The following is a 26,342-nucleotide window of genomic DNA, read 5'->3' on the forward strand; positions in this document are numbered from 1 at the left end:
GGTGCTCTCGTTGTCACCACTCCTCCCGGCTAGACGCTAGCGTGTACTGAGAGAAGTGGTGGCTTAAAGCCAATATTCCAACACCTCCCATTTACTTTTGTATTGCACTTCTTGTTATTTTGCCTTAACGTAACTTTTCATTGTGTCATTTAATTATTCTTATTATTTTGATTGATTGATTTTATTATAAGTATTTGTTTGTCCATTTTTTCATGTTTTGATTTATTTAACGTAATTAAAATTTCATTGTTAAAAGTTTACTTGTGTTTTGTGTGTCTTCTCCTTACCTTACCACAGACGAAGTTCCAGTTTTTTCTATTTTTTTTTATAACTATGTGACGAGGCCATACCCCTAGCCTTAAACAGCCGAACACCAACGCGTTACCGTCACAAGTTATATGGGGGCCTGTCCTAGGAGCTTCACTCAGGTACTGGTGCCAAGTGGTAATTTATGGTAAGCGTATTTAACTTTGTTAACGTAGCTTTACTATTTTTCATTCAATTTCATTTTTATAAGGTGCGGTGTATTGTGCATTACGAGAGTAACATATAGTGAAGGTGAGACAACTTTGGATTACGTGGTGACTGTAGGCCTCAGTCATACTCTTAATTGGTCATCTCTCCCTCCTTGTTATTACTCGTGTTTACCATCTATGTCCCTTGAATATTTCTCATTCTGACAGATCATCATATTGGTACCCTGGTACTGTGGTCTGCCCCGGGTCAAGAGTACCCAATCTTCTGCAATCTGACTGTAGGAGGACAAAGAGGGCCATAGTTCCTCTAGCTCGAACTTTAGTTGCTGAATTGGGACCTCAGCAGCAGTTCTCGTCACCAGTTGACACCTCGCACCCCTACACGTCAGTCAGAGATGATGATACATACAACGGTAGGGAATTAGCTTATTTTTTCAGAGCACAAAAGTTCGCTAATTCTGTAAGTATCATATTAAATTCAGTGGGAAAAACTTGCTTTATGTCCTATAGAGACTTGGCAAGGTATGCCTACATCCTTGGACTACCAATTTTACTTTTGAAGCATTTAACTGTTTCATTTGTTTTCGAAACTTTGTTTCATTTGTTAGTAGGATTTTCTTGCCCTTATCCTCTTACATGAGTACCGGGTACAAGATTTCCTGCGCCCTTGATTTAATTTAATCATTTAACATCTTTTACTTAACTTTAATTGTTAAAGATCTCACAGGATAGGTACCAGTGGCCACGTTGTCCTGTTTCTGACATTCACTATTGAATATTCGTGTACCTTTATTTGCTAATTTCACCATGTTTCGTCTCCAAACTTTCCGTGCAAATCCAGCAGGTGAAATAGGGACTTTAAGTCGTGCCAAGAGGACTGAATTACAAACTCTTGCACATGAGTATCAACTAGAAGTTCCCTACCAAGCCAACAAAAATGACCTACACAACCTGTTGCTGGATTACTATTTAGAGCAAGGTAAGATAGACTCTGAAACTCATGAAACTTACTATATTGCAGATAAACCTGACTTGGCAACGCTGAAACTCAAACTAGAACTGGCAAAGATTGAAGAACGAACAGCTGCCATACGGAGGGAAGAACAAGAACGCGAAGCTGCTTTGAGGAGAGAAGAACATGAACGTGGACTCGCCCTCCAGGAACGTGAGGTTGCACTACTCCAGGAGCGGGAACGAGTACAGCTTGAAACCAAACGACGCGAGTTGGAGATGCAACGCGAACATGACAAGCAACAAGCGACTCTGGCTCTAGAGTGTCGTCAACGTGAAATCGCCTTGGAAACTTCCCACTTCACTCAACGCCAACAAGCTACTGCCAATCTTCCCGTCAGTTTTAATATATCACATGCAAGTAAGTTAATGCCATCCTTTGTAGAAGCAGAAGTTGATGTGTTTTTCACCACCTTTGAAACCCTTGCTAATCAACTCAGTTGGCCTGTCGACCAATGGGCCACACTTCTCAGAGTCCATCTTACAGGTAGAGCTGCAGTCACACTCAGTACTTTGGCGTCTGAGAATGACTACTACACTCTGAAACAAGCAGTGTTAGACGCCTACCTACTTTCCACCGAAAGTTATAGAAGGAAATTCCGTGACCACCTGAAGGCAAGTACCACTACCTTCCTCGAGTTTGCTAACACGAAACGGAGGTATTTCATGAAATGGCTGGAAGCAGCACATGTCTCTACTTTTACAGAACTCGTCAACCTGATGCTTGTTGAAGAATTCTTGAGACGTGTGCCACCTCCTGTCCGCCTCTACTTAGCAGATAAAGAAGAAACCGACTACCTGAAGTGTGCTAAGTCGGCTGACACTTACAGCCTTATCCACCGGCTGACACCTGAACCATCCTCCAGTAAGAAGTCGTGGTACAGTTACGAGAAGGTGAGCCCCGATCAAGCTGGTTCACAACTGTACTGCAAGTATTGTAGACTCTATGGACATACCATAGACAAGTGTGGTAAGTCTCAATACAAGGGAACCACTGACCAACAAAGACCCAAACCAACTCCTCCTAAGTCCGGTAAGCCTGTGATGAATGTTGGTGTTGATGTTAATGATCTTTCTCTTTTCAGTAACCACCTGTATACTGGAACTGTCTCTGCCAACGGTTCAAATCCGGAGGGACGTTTCAAATTGAAGATCTTGAGGGACACAGCGGCTCTACAATCGATCATCTTGAAGTCGGCTGTGCCCAACATCGTCTACACCGGGGAAACAGTCTTCATCACTGACCTCACTGCTACCACTCCATACCCTCTCGCCAGAGTCCACCTGGATTGTCCCTACGTGAACGGGGAAGTCCAAGTCGCCGTCAGGGAAAAGCCTTTTCCCATGCCTGGAGTGCAACTTCTCCTAGGCAACGACTTGGCAGAAGACCTGCAACCGACCAACCTGATCGTCATGGACAAAACCCAGGTGTGTAACTCTGTGCCCATAAACCCTATTCTAGAGTATGTTCCAGCAGAGGTTCAAGAGAGTGATGAAGTTTCTCCTCCGGTTCTCGTGACCACCCGTGCACAAGCCGCACGTCCACAGCCAGCTGACTCTACTGCTACCGCTGTCCCTCAAGACCCTCAGAAACTACCCCCGCATCTGACCAAGTTGGAGTTCCGTAAGTTGCAGAGGGAAGATCTTACTTTAACACCATTGTTTTTCCAGGCTGAGACTCAACCCGACAGTATTCCTGGGTTCTTCCTAGAGAACGACTTGCTCTACCGCAGATATAGACCCAGTAAACTGAAGGAGGACGATTGGGCCAACATCGAACAACTTGTGATTCCCACCAGCCTGCGGCCCACTATTCTACATCTGGCCCACGGAGCATTCTCCCACTACGGCTTCAACAAGACTTACCATGGGATTCGTCAAGACTACTACTGGCCAGGTATGGTAAATAACGTCAAACAGTACGTAAAACAGTGTCATACATGTCAGATGGCAGGCAAACCGAACGTCTCCATTCCCAGAGCACCACTGATTCCCATACAGGTGCCTGCGGAACCTTTCCACAGACTCATAATAGACTGTGTTGGTCCTTTACCTCGGACCAGTTCAGGTAACGCCTACATCCTAACCATCCTGTGTCCTACCACCAGATTTCCCATAGCAGTTCCAGTGAAGAACATCACGGCTGCTACGGTTATCAAACATCTATTGAAGATCTTTACTCAATACGGATTTCCCAGGGAGATTCAAAGTGACTGTGGCACCAACTTCACCAGTGATCTCTTCAAAAGGACACTGGAGGAGTTCAACATCAAACAGGTATTGTCCAGCCCCTATCATCCTGCTTCACAGGGTTCTCTTGAACGTAGTCATCAGACCATCAAAGCACTCTTGAAAAAGTTTTGTAGTGAAACCTCGAAGAATTGGGATAAGCAGATTGACCTTATAATGTGTATTTTCAGAAGTCTCCCCAATGAGTCCCTAGGAGTATCTCCTTATGAGATGCTCTACGGCCGTAAGTGCCGTACTCCCCTTAAGGCTTTCAAAGACTCTCTCAGAGATGCCACCTTCAGTGAGCATCAGAATGTGCCCCAGTTTCTTCAAAACCTTCAACACATTCTAGAGAGAGTCCACCGCTTTGCCCATGATAATCTATTGAAAGCCCAGGTGAGAATGAAGACTCATTACGACCAGACCAGCAAAGTAAGAAAATTCAAGCCGGGAGACTTCGTCCTTGCCTATTTCCCTATCCCAGGTTCACCTTTACAAAACAGGTTTTCAGGACCCTACTGCGTCAAAGAGTGCAGAAACAACAACAACTACGTCATAGAAACTCCAGATAGGCGGCGGAAGACCCAGCTGTGCCACGTCAACCTCCTGAAGCAATATAATGGTACTCCTCCCACTGTCCTGACTAATTATTCTACTTTCACAGAACCCTACATCCACAGTGAGACCTTCCCGGCTTCTCCTCCCGAAAGCACTGACAAGGAGTCAGCACTTTCTAATTCCGAAATCCTTAATGATCTTCCCAAATACTTTCAGGATAATCATAGTGCACCTCTCGTCAAGATCTTCAGAGAACATCAAGAGTTGTTCAGAGATGATCCCCAAGAGTGTAATGTTACCCAGCACGACATCCAACTGCTCCCCGACACCCGGCCGATTCGTCAACCCTTCTACCGAATCAGCCCGAGCAAGAAGGAAGTCATGCGTGCTGAGGTGCAATACCTCTTGGATCATGGACTGGCTACACCTTGTGAGTCCCCCTGGGCCTCACCTTGTATCTTGGTGCCCAAACCCCAAGGTAAGGTGCGGTTGTGCACTGACTATCGTAAACTGAACTCTGTCACTGTCAAGGATGCTTACCCCTTGCCAAGGATAGATGACATCCTTGATGCCATTGGTAGTGCCCAGTACTTGTCCCAAGTGGACTTGCTTAAGGGGTACTATCAAGTGTGTCTAACGGAGCGCGCTAAAGAGATATCTGCCTTCATCACTCCTTTTGGACTTTTCAGATATGAACGCCTTCCTTTCGGACTATGTAATGCCCCGGCCACCTTTCAAAGAGCTGTCAACCGTGTCATCCAGGGCTTGGATAACACATACGCCTACCTGGACGATATCGTCGTAGCCTCCAACTCCTGGAGTGAACATCTGCTCCAGCTGCGACGTCTGTTCTCCAAGCTCCTGACAGCCGGCCTCACCATCAACCTGGGCAAGTCCACTTTCGCGAAAGGTAAAGTGCGTTATCTGGGTCATGTTATTGGGAGTGGCAGCATAGCTCCGTTAGACTCACACACTCAAGCCATCCGACAGTATCCACAGCCTACCACCAGGAAGCAGCTCCTGCGCTTCCTTGGTCTTGCCTCTTACTACCGTAGGTTTGTGAGGAATTTCAGTACAGTCGCCACACCTCTAATTCTATTAACCAGTCCCAAGCAACGGTATAATTGGACCATACAGCAAACCGTTGCTTTCGAACAACTCAAATTCCTCCTCTGTTCTAACCCCATTCTCGCCTCTCCAGATATCACCAAGCCTTTCGTCCTTCATGTCGACGCCAGTGGTACCGGCGTTGGTGGTGTCCTGATGCAACAACGAGGCGAGGAGGTTCTACCTGTCAGCTACTACAGCTACAAACTGAAACCACACCAGAGGAACTACAGCACTATTGAAAAGGAGCTACTATCCATCGTCCTGAACCTCCAACACTTCGCTCCGTACCTACAAGGCGCCAGGTCTACCACCATCTTCTCAGACCACAACCCTCTCCGCTTCCTACATCAAGCCCAATTCACCAACCAGCGTCTTCTACGATGGGCTCTGTATTTACAAGACTTCAACCTGGAGATCCGCTATATCAAGGGTTCTGACAACACCATAGCCGATGCCCTCTCCAGAGTTTATGAAGTAGAAGCGACTCCATCCATTACTCCACCACATAACGACGTACTTCTTCCAGAACCGCAGGCTTCGGGGGAGAGTTGTGACGATAATCTCCTTCAAGAGATTGAGCCTGCTCTTCCCTCCATAATTACGTCGTCGAAATTATATAAAACGACTATGGAAGACATGTCCAACAACGACAACAACACCAGCAAGGCTTGCCAGGGTGAGCAAAACGTATGCAGCCAGCCACCTGTTCGGACTCAAACCACCAAACTACATGTTGATCGCTGCCGGCTCCGCTGATTGGTCGCCGGTCTGGCTGCACCTGCACTCGCCCCCCCCATACTACTTGATGTCTGGGGTCGCCACGACCTCAGACCTCAGAATATTCGGTGCTCTCGTTGTCACCACTCCTCCCGGCTAGACGCTAGCGTGTACTGAGAGAAGTGGTGGCTTAAAGCCAATATTCCAACACCTCCCATTTACTTTTGTATTGCACTTCTTGTTATTTTGCCTTAACGTAACTTTTCATTGTGTCATTTAATTATTCTTATTATTTTGATTGATTGATTTTATTATAAGTATTTGTTTGTCCATTTTTTCATGTTTTGATTTATTTAACGTAATTAAAATTTCATTGTTAAAAGTTTACTTGTGTTTTGTGTGTCTTCTCCTTACCTTACCACAGACGAAGTTCCAGTTTTTTCTATTTTTTTTTATAACTATGTGACGAGGCCATACCCCTAGCCTTAAACAGCCGAACACCAACGCGTTACCGTCACAATATATATATATATATATATTAATATATATATATAAATATATATATATATATATATATATATATATAATATATATATAAATATATATATAAATATATTTATATATAAATATATTTATATATAAATATATTTATATATAAATATAGCGTGCCCCCCATGCAGGAGACTTCGTCCTGGCAGTACCCATGTCAGCAATGGGCACGCGCCTAGAATCCAGAATCCCTTCGTGTAGCAGTGGCCCTCCGCCTTGGTGCCCCAATTCACACTGAATACAAGTGTATTTGCAACAGGGTGGAAGCAGACCAATACGGACTGCATGGGTTGCATTGCGGAAGCACAAAGGGCTGGCATGCAAGACACAGCGAGGTCAATGACATCATCAAGAGAAGCCTCGTCTCAGCTGGGTGCCCAGCGGAGAGAGAACCTCGCATCCTAGGGGTCCAAAACCCGGATTTCCCACCACTTCGCCCTGATGGCATCACCATATACTCATGGAAGGAGGGTAGACAGTTGGTGTGGGACTACACATGTGTATCCACCCTGGCTGACACCTATGTACACTTCGGAGCTGATCAAGCAGGTGGGGCGGCCAACCACAGGGAAACAGCTAAATCACTCGAGTACAGGCGACTGGAAGGTCAATACCTCTTTGTTCCCATAGCGTCTGAGACGCATGGCCCATGGGGCAAGAGTGCCCTGGGGATTTCTCAAGGAATTGGGTTCCAAGCTCATTGACGTCACCAGAGACCCAAGGGCTTCCAGTTTTTTGTTTCAGCGTCTCAGTGTGGCGATCCAGAGGGGAAATGCTTGCTGCGTCCTCGGTTCCTGTCCAGAAGCGGAGGAGCTTCAAGAGATCCATAACCTTTAGGCATTTGTCTTGTATGTTTTGTAACCTTTAAATACACAATAAAGGAAAAAAACAAAAAAAAGGGAAGGGGGTGGTAGGAGAAAAACACACAGAAACTGTATTGGAGGGGACCTACATTCCCTCCAATGCGTTATGTGTGGTTTCCTCCGAGGCTATGGGTCCCCCTTCTTCCAGCCAGAGGTGGTACTCCCTTCCCTATTATTCTTTTATTATATATATATATATATATATATATATATATATATATATATATATATATATATATATATATATATATATATATATATATATTTATATATATTGGTGTATACTGGCAGCAGGTTTTCTTTCAAACATGTTTCATTGAATATGACCGCATATTCTGTATTTATTATTTTCTGGTTTAGGGCTTCTATCCCTCTAACTATTTTCTTAGCATCAGGGCTTAACTGAAATAGGAGTTCTCCAAAACTCATTTTCGTACTTTTAAGGTGAAGAAAAGAAGTGATTTACTATAGAGTGTATTACACTTATTTGTATAATTTGCACGACGTTTCGAACCTCCATGGTTCATTCTCAAGTGAACAGATCTTACAATACTAGTTGATTTTATACCCGCATTAGGTCAGGTGATAATACAATGAAGGTGAAAACATGGGGGGATACATAAGGGATAAACATAGGGGCTGCAGAAGGCTTATTGGCCCATACGAGGCATCTCCTATCTAAACACAAAGATTAATCCAGTGTAATTGGCCTGTTATGTTGGACATTGTCTTCTGTGTTGGCATCGATATGTTCTTGTCTTGTCCTTACTCTCATGGTGGGTAGAGTAAATAGTTCCGTGATTTGGGTGTTCATGGTAGGTCGCTCTATATATTTATATATATATATTTATATATATATATTTATATATATATAAATATATATATATAAATATATATATATAATATATATATATATATATATATATATATATATATATATATATATATATATATATATATATATATATATATATATATACAGTACAACCTCGATTCAACGTACTATATGGGATCAACCCCAGTTCGTTGGAGCGTTGGATTCGTTGCAAGAGGTGACCTTCAGGAGGCGTTTGTGTCAGTGTCTTTTTTTTTTCTTGTACACAATAAAAATGCATTATCATATTGCATACTGTACCTATATATTACTTCTCTACTAAAAAATACTGTAATTCATAAATTTACCTTATTGTTGTAGTTATGTCCATCTAGAAGTTTCGTGACTTTGTGAATGCTGTACAGTAAATACGTACTGCAGGGCATTATGCCGTTAGCACTGTGTTGATTAAAAGTAGTTCTGCTGTATGTTGAGTACTACAATACAGTTCATGAAAACTATTGTACACTAAAATTACTGCAACTTTAATTTTAACACTGTGTACACACTTAAATTTAACACTTGTTCTAACTGTTCACGCCGCACACGATGTTTTTTGATGTTTGCATCAGCTTTGCTGATGCTCACTGCTGCTGTGGGTTCAACTGCATCTGAGCTGGTGCTGGCTGCTGTTGTACCAGTGCTGGGTACAACTGTGCTCGTGCTAGGTACGGCTGTTGTACCAGTGCTGGGTACATCTGTGCTTGTGCTGGGTACGGCTGTTCTCGTGCTGGGTACGGCTGTTCTTGTGCTGGGTACGGCTGTTCTCATGCTGGGTACGGCTGTTCTCGTGCTGGGTACGGCTGTTCTCGTGCTGGGTACAGCTGTTCTCGTGCTGGGTTCGGCTGTTCTCGTGCTGGGTTCGGCTGTTCTCGTGCTGGGTTTGGCTGTTCTCGTGCTTGGTATGGCTGTTCTCTTGCTGGGTACGGCTGTTCTCGTTCTGGGTACGGCTGTTCTCGTGCTGGGTACGGCTGTTCTCGTGCTTGGTATGGCTGTTATCGTACTTGGTATGGCTGTTCTCTTGCTGGGGTACGGCTGTTCTCGTGCTGGGTACGGCTGTTCTTGTGCTGGTTGATTTTCTGCTATTAGTTCTTGCAAAATATTGCTTCATTTTTGGCATTAATAAGGCACTATTAATAAGCCCCTGAGACATTTTGTTTTATAACCAAAGAGCTGTAGTAAAAAATGGTCAATTCCACAATTATTCTTCCACTGGCGGATAAATACTGTACGTCAATCGCAGACAAAGCTAAGGGCACTGGGTGCATACTGTACGAACACAGACTAAGTCTATACGTACACCCTTCAGTAGGCTGGGGCCGGATTCAGGAAGGTACTTACGAAGGTTTTTCCTCTTAGCTAAGAACGAATTCCTTCTTAGCGCCTTCGTGGCGGCTAGGTCCGTATTCAAAGAGCTACCCTAAGTGGAAAAACCTTCGTAAGTTCATTCCGGGATTTAAGTGTGGTTTCGACCACTCGTAGCTTTACGTAAACTGGATATAAGTCATTTTTTCTCTACTACATAACACTGGGATCGATTTATGATATTGGAACATGACCAAAATATTATAGCTGGTGAATCTAGTGAAGAGGAGTCCTTCGTGTTAGTTATATATGCATTCTCTGCTTGAAACTTGAAGTAAATATGTGTTTGATGATAGTAGAATTAGTTTTATAATAGCAAGATATTATACCAGTAGTTATTAAGTAAATAAACACTGGTGAACATGAAATATGAGAGAAGGTGATGAGCCCTGCCTGATGGGATCATTTACTATCACCAAATGCCCCTGTTCACCTAGTAGTAAGGGTGTACCTTAGCTATACATACCCATTTCTAATTTATTTAGTTTGGTTTTATTTTGAAATTAAATCTGGGTGAGACATAAAATAAAAATATGCTGCACAAATGATGTTAGGTAAGAAGGGTAAAAATGTCACAAACTTTATTCATTGAATACTTAAAGCTATAATTATGACTATATACTGTAGATTATTAAAAAAGAGAGAGTGAAGTAGGGGTCCAAAACCTCTTCCTGTTATACAATTTGGGTGTGGAACAAGTAATTATCAAAAGAAGGCACCATGCCGGGAAGGCTATGTAGCAGTAAGGCAGTGAGGTGAGGCAGCTACTTATTTGAGAAATGCTTATTTTATTTACCTTATAAGCTGAGGCAACTTATTTTATTTGAGGAATACTCAGCTGATTCCTCTACATTTAGCATGGAACAAATTTGTGTCCAAGACCTCTTCCTGTTACTCAATTTGGCTGTGTGTAACCAAACTAGAAGTGCTCTACAAATCAAGGGACCCAGAATGTGGAATGACCTCCCGAATCATGTCAAAGGCTGTACCTCTCTCAACCAGTTTAAGAGTTAAACCAAGTACTGCCTAATTAACTCCATGTAACCTAACTTACCTCCTAAATGTCAACCCATGTCTTGCTATTTTTTAAACAACGCTGTTCACCAACATGTGCAATTGCTGAGTTATGCTATGCTAACACCCCTTTTTGTATTTTTTATTCCTTCTTTCAACACAATTTATACCTAATCCCAATTACTAAGTTTTAGTCTGTGTTTTTTCCCCCACACCTTGCCCGAAATGCTATGAGTATTAGTGGCTTTAGGTATTGTATGTACTAGCTCTGTCTATAAATCCAACATTATGTTTGTAAATCAACTGTATGTACTTTTCCTGAATAAAATGTATTTATTATTTATTTTTTAATCAGTAAGTATTAAAAGAAGGCACCAAGCTGGGAAGGCTATGTAGCACCATTGTGTGTAACAATAAACCAATTTTTTTTAACAAATAATGCACCTGTATGGTAAAACAAATCCTGTCAGCTGTAAAAATATTGATGCAGTTATTTAAATGAAAAATATAATGAAAGAAATATTACTGGTTTATTTTTATCCTATCTTTTTGTACTGTACAGTATATCCAAGGAAGTGAAAAATTGAGACATAATGCACAATTTAATGAATGATTAGCATGGATTAGCAGTTCAAAAGAAATATGACTTGTATTACATATCAACATGAGATCTTAATGATCCATGGTCAACATGATTTAATAAGGATAATACAGTACTGTATTTGTAATAATACAAACTATAATTTAAAATCTTTATTACTGATTTTTTTTATTAAGAAGATTAGGTATACACAGCAATGTGCTGCTACCCTATTCTATATGGAATATTACACAGGGTAGATAAAAAACTAGCTATAAGTTTATCTAATACTCCCATCTCACAGGATGGTTAGACATACTGTACATGGAATCAATTTAGAAAATACCAGCCTCAATACAAAAAACAAATCAACTCTGACTAAACAACTCTAAGCAATTTTCACAAGAGGTAAGCACTGAATCATGGAAACATTATATTATAATTACTCTTACCAGTTTCTACAAAACTCCTCTCAAACAATGTATTTTTAAACATGTTTAGGTATACATAGCAATGTGCTGCTTTCCTATTCTGTATAAAGGACCACACAGTGTAGATCAAAAACCAGCTACCAGCTCACCCAACATCCTCACCTCACAGGATGGCCAGTCACACATAGAATTAGGAGAGAACAAAATACTTAATGCTGATCTATTAGCCTCCACTGGCAAAATCTGGGTGCAGCACAAGAATATCTTCCAATATTCCTGAGTGTATGAAGTAATTACAGAGCTCAAAATACCTCATACCATTTGGTATGAAGTCATTGATAACAGAACAATCACAGATATAGTGTTGGAGAGTATGTTCTCTCAAGTAGGACTGAAAACAGATGTTTTTTTTCCACCAAGAGGGCTATAAACCCATGGAACCGCCTACCCGCTGAAGCCGTAAATGCCAAATTCCAGCTAAAAGATATCATTAAGACAATTGGCGGGCCCTTTAACAAGCCGCCGGCTTTCTGTCCTCTTCGAGGCCACTAGATAGTTAGTGGCCCTTGGGTAAATTCAGTAAATATATACAATAATTGTCAGCGCATCTTCCGAGCAACAAGGACAGGTACACAGTATCTCTTAGAATTACGTAGGTAAACAACAAATGTAACATATTTGTTTACTACAATGTCGATGCTGGCTGTAGAAGTTGAAAAAACATTGTTTTACTTCGAAATATACTAATTTTATAAGAAAATTCGACGTAAATAGGCGGCAGTAGAGCTCCGATAAGCCAGCGCTAAATCTTCAATATGAAGAATGTTGCTGCTCTCTGATTGGCCAAACGAAACACAGTAGTGACCTCTATCGGCACGCAGGTGAACCAACAATTTTCTTCCTAAGTATACCTTATTGAATCGCACCTAAGCATCTTCTTAGGGCGCACTTAGGAACCTTCGTAGCAAACCCACTTACGAAGAAATACACAGAGCTTCCTGAATCTAGGTCCTGGTGTTTAAGCCAGATCCAGTAACATAAATTTCTCTTAAATATTCGATTTAAATCAAATTATATATTTTTGGGTTATATATTTAGTTTAGCAACATTATTACGATAATAAGACCTATAAAAAATACTTATTTTGGAACCGATTTATTAATTTTATTATTTCGAAGCCGTAGATCACCGAACTGTGGCGACGAAATCGTACAAAACAAGCATGGTGGTGTGTGGACAGGGATTAGACCCGTCCACTCATGCATGAGTTGTGCCGCCAATAACGTGAATAATTTCTCAAATACTTTAACAGATATCTATCATATTACAGTATATTTTTTGTTTTATTTAGTTTAGTTTAATTAGGATAATAAAGAGTTATTAAAACACCAGTTTTAGAAATGATTTATTAATGTGAAACATTCAAAGTCATGGGTCACTGAACTATGACAACACAGACGAAAGTGAGTGAAACCTCACTGTAAAGTGAAGTTTACTCTACAATATTCCCTTATGTGTTCACCCTCACTCGTCTTGTTTCATCACAGAAAATGTATATAAGAAGATTTCAACACATTAGCTAACTATTCACGCTTCAACCTTTGAATTAATTTACAAAGATATGTGTGCGACCAATCGGTGAACGAAAATCATTGAAACTCAGTCATTGAAACTTGTGTGGACGACTCTGGCTGGTGTTTGGTTCATATGATTCACTTGTTGTGTGGTCCACTTGTGTGATCCAACTTGTCTTATGAAGGAATTATTAATTGTAATCTGTGATAGAATGAGACAGTTTTCAACCACTCTGTGAACTCTGTCCCAATATCGTAAGCTTGTGGACCATTTGTGGTCCACTTGTGTGATCCAACTTGTCATAAGAAGGAATTATTAATTGTAATCTGTGGTGGTATGGTAAAGTTTTCCACCACTCTGTGAACTCTGGCCCAACATCATAAGCTTGTGAACCAAATGTGGTCCACTTGTGTGATTGAACTTAATTGTCATATGAAGGAATTAATAATTGTAATCTGTGAAAGAATGTGAAAGTTTTCCACCAATCTGTGAACTCTGTCTGGACGTCGTAAGCAAATCCAAACATCCCCCGCTTCGGCGAACCATTGTTCGTCGAATCGGGTGAGTAAATCCGGCCTGAAAAGTGTGCGAACTAACTGGAGATTCGTTGAATCGGGGTACGTTGAATCGAGGTTGTACTGTATATATATATATATATATATATATATATATATATATATATATATATATATATATATATATATATATATATATATGACAATGTCAGACCACGGAGGAAAAATGAAACAGGAAATTTCCTTAAGTACTTTCGTATATTAAATACATCTTCAGAAGGCCTTCTGAAGATGTATTTAATATACGAAAGTACTTAAGGAAATTTCCTGTTTCATTTTTCCTCTGTGGTCTGACATTGTCACATTCTTAATCACGTGTTTATTTTCGTGATATACACACACATATATATATATATATATATATATATATATATATATATATATATATATATATATATATATATATATATATATATATATATATATATGACAATGTCAGACCACGGAGGAAAAATGAAACAGGAATTTCCTTAAGTACTTTTGTATATTAATACATCTTCAGAAGGAGGGACTTCTTCAGGACTCCTTCTGAAGATATATTAATATACGAAAGTACTTAAGGAAATTCCTGTTTCATTTTTCCTCCGTGGTCTGACATTGTCACATTTTTAATCACGTGTTTATTTTCGTGATATACACACACACACACACATATATATATATATATATATATATATATATATATATATATATATATATATATATATATATATATATATATATATATATATATATATATATATATATATATATATATATATATATATATATATATATATATATATATATATATATATATATATATATATATATATATATATATATATATATATATATATATATATATATATATATATTATTAAATATGACTGAAAAAGTAAGATTAATTATTCTAACACGAATTTTCTCGATCTTTCGTACATTTCTTTTCACTGTTGGTGGTAATTCAAAAATCAATTCTCCAAAATTCATTTTTATTTCTAGTCTGACGCGACACTTGAGCGTGTTTCATAAAACTTATTACATTTTCAAAGACTTTAGTTTACACATACACAACTGAATAGAACTTACACATCTCCGATTTGTTTATATCTACATTTGAGTGAGGTGGATGAGGTGAGGTGGTATTAATAGGGTATTAATTTCATCAACACAAGACAGAACACGAAACAATGGGTATTGAATGGAAGTGATTGTAGAAAGCCTATTGGTCCATATTTGTTGATGCTTCTATATTGGAGCGGAGTCTTGAGGTGGGTAGAATATAGTTGTGCATTAATTGGCTGTTGATTGCTGGTGTTGATTTTTTAATGTGTAGTGTCTCGCAAACGTCAAGCCGCCTGCTATCGCTGTATCTATCGATGATTTCTGTGTTGTTTACTAGGATTTCTCTGGCGATGGTTTGGTTGTGGGAAGAGATTATATGTTCCTTAATGGAGCCCTGTTGTTTATGCATCGTTAAACGCCTAAAAAGAGATGTTGTTGGCTTGCCTATATACTGGGTTTTTTGGAGCTTACAGTCCCCAAGAGGGCATTTGAAGGCATAGACGACGTTGGTCTCTTTTAAAGCGTTCTGCTTTGTGTCTGGAGAGTTTCTCATGAGTAGGCTGGCCGTTTTTCTGGTTTTATAGTAAATCGTCAGTTGTATCCTCTGATTTTTGTCTGTAGGGATAACGTTTCTATTAACAATATCTTTCAGGACCCTTTCCTCCGTTTTATGAGCTGTGGAAAAGAAGTTCCTGTAAAATAGTCTAATAGGAGGTATAGGTGTTGTGTTAGTTGTCTCTTCAGAGTTTGCATGGCGTTTGACTTTCCTTCTTATGATGTCTTCGACGAAACCATTGGAGAAGCCGTTGTTGACTAGGACCTGCCTTACCCTACAGAGTTCTTCGTCGACTTGCTTCCATTCTGAGCTGTGGCTGAGAGCACGGTCGACATATGCGTTAACAACACTCCTCTTGTACCTGTCTGGGCAGTTGCTGTTGGCATTTAGGCACATTCCTATGTTCGTTTCCTTAGTGTAGACTGCAGTGTGGAAACCTCCGCTCTTTTCCATGACTGTTACATCTAGAAAGGGCAGCTTCCCATCCTTTTCCATCTCGTAAGTGAAACGCAGCACGGAACTCTGCTCAAATGCCTCCTTCAGCTCCTGCAGATGTCTGACATCAGGTACCTGTGTAAAAATGTCGTCAACATACCTGCAGTATATGGCCGGTTTCAAGTTCATGTCGACTAAGACTTTTTGCTCGATGGTACCCATGTAGAAGTTTGCAAACAGGACACCTATGGGAGAACCCATGGCGACCCCATCTACTTGCTTATACATGTGCCCATCCGGGCTCAAGAAGGGTGCCTCTTTAGTACAAGCTTGGAGTAGTTTCCTTAGAATATTTTCTGGTATGTCAAGAGGAGTACAGGCTGGATCACGATACACTCTTCTCGGCTATCATCCCGATTGTCTCGTCCACAGGTACCTTGGTAAACAGCGATTCTAGAAATAAAAATAGAAATAAAGAAATAAAAATGAATAGAAATTACTAGAAATAAAAATGAATTTTGGAGAATTGATTTTTGAATTACCTCTAACAGTGAAAAGAAATGTACGAAAGATTGAGAAAATTCGTGTTAGAATTATTAATCTTACTTTTTCGGTCATATTTAATAATATATATATATATATATATATATATATATATATATATATATATATATATATATATATATATATATATATATATATATATATATATATATATATTTTTTTTTTTTTTTTTTTACAATGGAAGGGAGTACCACCTCTAGCTGGAAGAAGGGGGGATCCATAGCCTCGGAGGAAACCACGCATAACGCATTAGAGGGAATGTTTAGATCCCCTCCAATACAGTTTCTGTGTGCTTTTCTCCTACCACCCCCTTCCTTTTTTTATTTTTTGTGCTTTATTATGCATTTGATGGTTACAAGATATACATGGGTTGATACAAAAATAATAATGCTTAAAGGTTATGGATCTCTTGAAAAACACAACAATGGGAAACATTGATGAATGTAACAGACGGGTTCGATCATTGTTGCAAGTCAAACACTTCTTCGAATTCCTCTGAAGTTGGACTAGTGCCCAAGACGCAACAGGCATTTCCCCTCTGAATCGCAACACTGAGGCGCTGGAACAAGAAACTTTTTGCTCTCTGGTCTTTTGTAGCGCTGATCAATTTGTCCCCAATTCCTTCAGGAACTTCAATGCACATTTTCCCCACGAACCGAGGGTCTCCGAGCCGATCGGAACAAAGCTGTAGCAGTGTGCTAGACCTCTGTATTTAATAATTTTCTGCGATTCCCTGAAAGAAGCAGCACCACCGCTTTCACGTGTGCTGTAGTGGAGGTAGGTACTGGCCAGTGTGGCAGCGCACGTGTAGTCCCATACCACTTGCTTACCATCCTTCCAAGGTAGCAAGGTGACCCCATCAGGGCGCTTCTGAGGGTCGTTAGGTCTGGATAAGTGTGGTTCTCTTTGTGCCGGGCAGCGGGCTGTGGCGAGGCTCCTCTTGATGATGTCGTTGACTTCTTCATGTCTTGCAATTTTACCCTGTGATTTACGACATACCAGACCATGACGACCATACTGGTCTGCCATCGCAGTTCCCCAGATGCACCTATGTTCGGTGAGGATGGGGGCGGCAAGGCGAAGGGCAACTCCAATGCGGAGAGCGTCATGACTGAGGCGAGTTCCCAGGGCTGCATTGGGCACAGCAAATAAAAAATCCCCGGCGTGGGGTGCTGTTACCGCTAGGAGGCGGGCTTTGTTTTCAGCATCAGCGTTGTCAATCATTGCTGTGACAGTCTTTTCCATTATGGGGCTATCCCAGTGGGCCTGCTTGTGGTCTTTTGGGACTTGTGGTCGGGGTTGAGGGTGTGCAATGGTGTCCCATTGTCTGGCTGCTTCGATGAACGTTTGATCATGAGTTCCCGCTGTCTCTCTCATACGCTCTGGTAGGATCTGCCCTACCAATTCGTTGGCTACTGTACATGAGGATAAGAATGCTGGAAGTGCTACCTCAGTTGCCTTTCGTATGCCTATCCCTCCAAATCTCACTGGTAGTGTTGCTTGGTCCCACTGACTGTCATCTAAATCTAGGTTGAGCGCCTTCCTGAATATTGACCTGAGGAGCTCATCATATTGATTTAGAAGTGGGTTGCCAAAAGTTGGTGCACACCTTAAGAAGTATGTTAGCCTGGGCAAGGTAAGGCACTTTGTGAGAAGGTAGAGGGCATCGTGGGAGTCCAAGTCCCCAATTCTCTCTTCCATCCTCTTTAGGTCTCTAAACTTTTCGTCAAGGACTACAGCAATGGCATTGTGGCCCAGAGGTGCTCCGAGTAGTGTGCTGTCGGTAGGTTTAACGACTGAGGCTTCTGGCAGAACTGATTTCACTGCTCTAATGATTACTGCACTGGATGCAATAATTTCGCACTTGGAGGGGTTAAGAACGAGACCCATGGACTCCCCCCGTGTCTTCACCAGCTGTAGGTCTTCTAGCAGGGAATCTTGTGTGCCTGCCAGAGTGCCATCATCCAGGAACCAGATGTTGAGCTCGCTGGACAGTCTGGTTGTAATTTCTCGAACCGCTATGCAAAAGAGGAACGGTGCAAGTGGGTCACCCTGTTGAATTCCCTCTGCTGAGGTGACTTCATGTTTGCCAAACAGGAGGGTTGAGTCTTTGCTGTAGCCTGCTGACACAAACGGGAGAATGCTTGGGCAATGTTCCTGGACTGCAGTGAGGATTGCTTCCCTTTTGACCGAGTTGAAAGCGTTTTTAAAATCTAATTTTACTACTGCCTGGTCTTCAGTAAGAGAGCTAATGTAGGCTCGTGCAGCATGAGCCGCTGCTTCACAGCCTTGGGGACTCCAAACCCCAGCTGGTTGGGTTGCAGCATGGTGGCTGCTTCCATTCGGATACTTCTGACAGCAGCCCTTGCAACTAGGCGGCGAAGGGTATTACCAACGGCAATGGGTCTGATCCCTCCCCCCTTCTTTTTCAGGGCACATAGGGATGCACCAAAGAAGAATGGTTTGATTTCATCAGGGATTAACCCGGCGAGGCAGTTGTTGACAAACGTTGTGATTTCTGTCAGGAGCGCTTCTGCAGCTGGGCCAAGAACAGGGTTCACCATTTCCTTCACATGTTGAGGTCTTATCCCTGTGTAGCCTCCTGAGGAGCCCGGGGGAAATGAAACGATAGCTTTATAAACCTCTGACTCCCGGAGGACGAGAGGTTCCTGGTTAGGGGCGAGCCTGACCTGTGGGGGAGGTCCACCTACGGCCCTAAGGGGGTGTTTTTCTCTCAGTGCTTGGGCTGTGGTTTCATCCCTGGGCAAAATTTTGTCCTCACTTGTGATCAACCTGAGTGCCCCGACTGTATTGCCCTCTTCAATTTTCTTGCTGACTTGGGTACCTAATTTTCTGTTGTTGCTGATTGTCGTACTTGGTCTGCCTCGGCGGTGTTTGGTGTGTTTGGGGAGGCGGACTAGGTTGTCAGCCCTAGGAAAATCCCTAATTGCTTTATTGACGGATGAGGCCAGTGTCTTGCCTCCTCTGTCTGGTACACCTAAGCATGCATTGCCAAAAAGTAACAGATTGTGCCAGGCTTTGATGGTATCAGGTGCATCAAGGTTATTTGACCCTCTGTTGACTTTTGCGATGAGGTCCGTGTATTTCCCTGCAGCAAAAGGGCGAGAGGCCTTTGGGATGTGGGTGAGTGTCCTGGTTGACGTTGCTTTAATTGCCTCTAGCAGGTCGTCTGTTGCAATGTAATCTGTTGCGATTTGTACTGGTGCAACAGGCTCCTGAGTGCTGCCTCCTCCCACGGGAGGCCTCCCTGACCCAGGACAGTCACCATGCTGGCGTATGACTCTGGAGACAGAGTTGATGCTGACGTTGCCCCCACAAACACTGCATGTGCCTCTCCTTTGATTGGCTTCGGGAGGGGTGAGCTGGCTGGTAGCGGCTTCTTCTGCCATCCCCTTAGGTAAAGTGAATGTCACCTTGCACTGGAGTATTTGTCTCTCCCTCCTGGCTGGGGGGGACGAGGTTGTCCCCTATACTATGCGTCATGTCTGGGCTGATGTCTGGGGTGGGTGGGCTCGAGGAGGTGATGGGTGGGGGTTGGGGGGCTGCGCTGGCCCGGTCTGGGAGGGGGGCCGGGGGGGGGGGGGGGCGGGGAGGGGAAGGCGCGATCACCTGATCGTGGGAGGTGGGGGCGGGGGAGCGGAAGACACTGCACCACACGGAGTGGGGTGGGGAGACACTACACAAGTGGAGCGGGCGAGCGGGAGACACTACACTCACTGGGGGGGAGGCACTACACTCAGGGGGTGGGGGGAGGGTTGATGTGGCACGTAACACTTGGATAATTTCCTTTTGTCACTATAATAATAATAATAATAATAATTTTTATTTAGGCAAAGGTACATACATAAAGAGATTTTACAAAGTTTGTTGGCTTTATAGATAAGAGCTAGTACATACAGTGCCTAAAGCCACTATTACGCAAAGCGTTTCGGGCAGTCCGGAGAACCAAACACTGGTGAACTAAACACTGGTGAATGTGTCCTGGCTCACTGGGTGTGGTGCTCTCAACACGATACTCATAATGGTCCAGTCACCACAGGACTGGACTCAACTTATCTTTTTCAAGCACTTATTGGCACACTGGTGACCCAATCTCTTGACCCCACCACATGTGTCCTTCCACCCTTTCCTGGTGGTGGCGGTGGGCGTAGGGTTGCGTGGGGTGACGGTGGGCGTGGGGTGGCGGTGGGCGTAGGGTTGCATGGGGTGCCGGTGGGCGTAGGGTTGCGTGTGGTGACGGTGGTCGTGGGGTGGACGATGATCGTCGGGTCAGCCGCCGGGGGAGGAAGCTGGGTGGGCTGGCGAGGCCTGTGGGAGGCTAGGGAGAGGGGGGAGAAGGTGTCCCGGCCACACACAATTAACACAAAGTTTCACAGGTGCATTATGTTTATCACTACAAACTCACCGTTCACCTGAAAAGACGCACACATTCACTTATAGGTCTGCTGGAATACAAGCAGGTTTGTGAGCCTCCCCTTCACTCCCCCCCCCCTCCACATGAGGCCTCCTCCCCGCCTGGAGGCTGTTGTTTATGGAGGCACTGAGATAACCCTCAGCCAGGGCTGTGTCCTTCCCCTCCCTAGCACGCCTCCCGCCAGGACAACACACCTTTTACAGTTGATTCTGTTGCACTGCTGGAGAGGTAGGCTTCCTCGACCCACTAAGAGTCTTTAGCAGGTATTAACACAGACATGAGTCGATATATATATATATATATATATATATATATATATATATATATATATATATATATATATATATATATATATATTATTATTATTGAATGGGGACCATTCAGGCTTGTTCACATATATATATTATATATATAATATATATATATATATATATATATATATTTAATATATATTTAATATATATATATATATTATATATATATATATATATATATATATATATATATATTTATATATATATATAATTTATATATATATAAATATATATATATATAATATATATATATATTTATATATATATATATATATATATATATATATATATATATATATATATATATATATATATATATATATATATATATTATTAAATATGACCGAAAAAGTAAGATTAATAATTCTAACACGAATTTTCTCAATCTTTCGTACATTATGCTTCACTGTTGGAGGTAAATAAAAAATCACTTCTCCAAAATTCATTTTTATTTCTAGTCTGACGCGACACGGGCGCGTTTCGTAAAACTTATTACATTTTCAAAGACTTCACAAATACACAACTGATTAGAACTTGCGTTTCCCTGATTTTATATCTACATTTGAGTGAGGTGGGAAGGGTGATGTGGCATTACATTTGAGTGAGGTGGGAAGGATGATGTGGCATTAACACAAGACAGAACACTAGAGGATATTAATAGGGTATTAAAAGTATCAACACAAGACAGAACAGAAACAATGGGTATTGAATAGAAGTGTTTGTAGAAAGCCTATTGGTCCATATTTCTTGATGCTTCTATATTGGAGCGGAGTCTTGAGGTGGGTAGAATATAGTTGTGCAATAATTGGCTGTTGATTGCTGGTGTTGACTTCTTGATGTGTAGTGCCTCGCAAACGTCAAGCCGCCTGCTATCGCTGTATCTATCGATGATTTCTGTGTTGTTTACTAGGATTTCTCTGGCGATGGTTTGGTTATGGGAAGAGATTATATGTTCCTTAATGGAGCCCTGTTGTTTATGCATCGTTAAACGCCTAGAAAGAGATGTTGTTGTCTTGCCTATATACTGGGTTTTTTGGAGCTTACAGTCCCCAAGTGGGCATTTGAAGGCATAGACGACGTTAGTCTCTTTTAAAGCGTTCTGTTTCGTGTCTGGAGAGTTTCTCATGAGTAGGCTGGCCGTTTTTCTGGTTTTATAGTAAATCGTCAGTTGTATCCTCTGATTTTTGTCTGTAGGGATGACGTTTCTATTAACAATATCTTTCAGGACCCTTTCCTCTGTTTTATGAGCTGTGGAAAAGAAGTTCCTGTAAAATAGTCTAATAGGGGGTATAGGTGTTGTGTTAGTTGTCTCTTCGGAGGTTGCATGGCTTTTCACTTTCCTTCTTATGATGTCTTCGATGAAACCATTGGAGAAGCCGTTATTGACTAGAACCTGCCTTACCCTACAGAGTTCTTCGTCGACTTGCTTCCATTCTGAGCTGTGGCTGAGAGCACGGTCGACGTATGCGTTAACAACACTCCTCTTGTACCTGTCAGGGCAGTCGCTGTTGGCATTTAGGCACATTCCTATGTTTGTTTCCTTTGTGTAGACTGCAGTGTGGAAACCTCCGCCCTTTTCCATGACTGTTACATCTAGAAAAGGCAGCTTCCCATCCTTTTCCGTCTCGTAAGTGAAACGCAGCACGGAACTCTGCTCAAATGCCTCCTTCAGCTCCTGCAGATGTCTGACATCAGGTACCTGTGTAAAAATGTCGTCAACATACCTGCAGTATATGGCCGGTTTCAAGTTCATGTCGACTAAGACTTTTTGCTCGATGGTACCCATGTAGAAGTTTGCAAACAGGACACCTAGGGGAGAACCCATGGCGACCCCATCTACTTGCTTATACATGTGCCCATCCGGGCTCAAGAAGGGTGCCTCTTTAGTACAAGCTTGGAGTAGTTTCCTCAGAATACTTTCTGGCATGTCAAGAGGAGTACAGGCTGGATCACGATACACTCTGTCGGCTATCATTCCGATTGTCTCGTCCACAGGTACGTTGGTAAACAGCGATTCTACGTCCAACGAGGCTCTTATCCCTGTGGCCCGTGCGCCCCGCAGTAAGTCCACAAATTCCTTTGGAGACTTCAGGCTGAAGGCGCAAGGAACATAAGGAGTCAGCAGGCCGTTGAGTCGCTTCGCCAATCTGTACGTGGGTGTGGGTATCTGGCTAATGATTGGCCGAAGTGGGTTTCCAGGCTTGTGCGTCTTGACATTTCCATACGCATATCCAGGTTTATATTCCCCAATGATCTTTGGCAGGTGGAGTCCGGATTTCTTGGCGTTCACAGTTTCGATCAGTTTGTTGACCTTTGCTTTTAATTCGGCTGTAGTGTCCTTCGTTACCCTTTGGAACTTAGTTTGGTCAGAGAGTATGATGTTCATTTTCGCCAGATATTCGTCTTTTTTAAGAATGACATATATTGGCGACTTGTCACCTCTCCTGACAACTATCTCCTTGTTCTCACGAAGGCTTTTAGCTGCCGCTCTAAGCTCAGGGGACAGTATGGTGCTTCTGTAGTTGCCTCGATTCTTTCCTCCTTCTGCAATAAGTTCTGCTTGTAAGGTATCTTTGGTAGTGACCTTCTTTTGTGTCTCGAGGTCGAATATGTCGTCCAACAGAATTTCCAACTCCACTTTCCGGGCCATTTCACTCGGTCTGGACATAACATGACAGTTTATGCCCAGATTTAGGAGAGTGACTTGGTCCTCAGTGAGGTTAATTCCTGCAAGGTTCAGGAAGCCATCTCTTGGTCGTGGAATTGCCATAGGTCCTCCATATAATGTTGTTAGTTTCTTGATAATCCTTGTTTCAGTGCTGAGGTGATGTTGGTCTGTGAGGATGTCGAGGTGTTGTTCAATGCGGGTACGGATACTATGGTCGATGTTGCTATTTCTCCACTCGTTTGTAGCATGAAGTAGTTGCGTTTTTTTGTCTTTGATTTCATTCTCTGCCTTGTATATCTGATCACGAATCAGATCCTGGCGATATTTTATCGTGAAGGCTTGATTCCTTGCTGCTGGGTCGTGCACTTTAACATTAGTATATTTTGGTAGCAGTCTTTCCTGTAGACATATATTATTAAATATGACCGAAAAAGTAAGATTAATAATTCTAACACGAATTTTCTCAATCTTTCGTACATTATGCTTCACTGTTGGAGGTAAATCAAAAATCACTTCTCCAAAATTCATTTTTATTTCTAGTCTGACGCGACACGGGCGCGTTTCGTAAAACTTATTACATTTTCAAAGACTTCACAAATACACAACTGATTAGAACTTGCGATTTCCCTGAAACCAAGAGATGGCTTCCTGAACCTTGCAGGAATTAACCTCACTGAGGACCAAGTCACTCTCCTAAATCTGGGCATAAACTGTCATGTTATGTCCAGACCGAGTGAAATGGCCCGGAAAGTGGAGTTGGAAATTCTGTTGGACGACATATTCGACCTCGAGACACAAAAGAAGGTCACTACCAAAGATACCTTACAAGCAGAACTTATTGCAGAAGGAGGAAAGAATCGAGGCAACTACAGAAGCACCATACTGTCCCCTGAGCTTAGAGCGGCAGCTAAAAGCCTTCGTGAGAACAAGGAGATAGTTGTCAGGAGAGGTGACAAGTCGCCAATATATGTCATTCTTAAAAAAGACGAATATCTGGCGAAAATGAACATCATACTCTCTGACCAAACTAAGTTCCAAAGGGTAACGAAGGACACTACAGCCGAATTAAAAGCAAAGGTCAACAAACTGATCGAAACTGTGAACGCCAAGAAATCCGGACTCCACCTGCCAAAGATCATTGGGGAATATAAACCTGGATATGCGTATGGAAATGTCAAGACGCACAAGCCTGGAAACCCACTTCGGCCAATCATTAGCTAGATACCCACACCCACGTACAGATTGGCGAAGCGACTCAACGGCCTGCTGATTCCTTATGTTCCTTGCGCCTTCAGCCTGAAGTCTCCAAAGGAATTTGTGGACTTACTGCGGGGCGCACGGGCCACAGGGATAAGAGCCTCGTTGGACGTAGAATCGCTGTTTACCAACGTACCTGTGGACGAGACAATCGGAATGATAGCCGACAGAGTGTATCGTGATCCAGCCTGTACTCCTCTTGACATGCCAGAAAGTATTCTGAGGAAACTACTCCAAGCTTGTACTAAAGAGGCACCCTTCTTGAGCCCGGATGGGCACATGTATAAGCAAGTAGATGGGGTCGCCATGGGTTCTCCCCTAGGTGTCCTGTTTGCAAACTTCTACATGGGTACCATCGAGCAAAAAGTCTTAGTCGACATGAACTTGAAACCGGCCATATACTGCAGGTATGTTGACGACATTTTTACACAGGTACCTGATGTCAGACATCTGCAGGAGCTGAAGGAGGCATTTGAGCAGAGTTCCGTGCTGCGTTTCACTTACGAGACGGAAAAGGATGGGAAGCTGCCTTTTCTAGATGTAACAGTCATGGAAAAGGGCGGAGGTTTCCACACTGCAGTCTACACAAAGGAAACAAACATAGGAATGTGCCTAAATGCCAACAGCGACTGCCCTGACAGGTACAAGAGGAGTGTTGTTAACGCATACGTCGACCGTGCTCTCAGCCACAGCTCAGAATGGAAGCAAGTCGACGAAGAACTCTGTAGGGTAAGGCAGGTTCTAGTCAATAACGGCTTCTCCAATGGTTTCATCGAAGACATCATAAGAAGGAAAGTGAAAAGCCATGCAACCTCCGAAGAGACAACTAACACAACACCTATACCCCCTATTAGACTATTTTACAGGAACTTCTTTTCCACAGCTCATAAAACAGAGGAAAGGGTCCTGAAAGATATTGTTAATAGAAACGTCATCCCTACAGACAAAAATCAGAGGATACAACTGACGATTTACTATAAAACCAGAAAAACGGCCAGCCTACTCATGAGAAACTCTCCAGACACGAAACAGAACGCTTTAAAAGAGACTAACGTCGTCTATGCCTTCAAATGCCCACTTGGGGACTGTAAGCTCCAAAAAACCCAGTATATAGGCAAGACAACAACATCTCTTTCTAG

Source organism: Procambarus clarkii, chromosome 55, assembly GCF_040958095.1.
Source record: "Procambarus clarkii isolate CNS0578487 chromosome 55, FALCON_Pclarkii_2.0, whole genome shotgun sequence".
Taxonomy (NCBI): domain Eukaryota; kingdom Metazoa; phylum Arthropoda; class Malacostraca; order Decapoda; family Cambaridae; genus Procambarus; species Procambarus clarkii.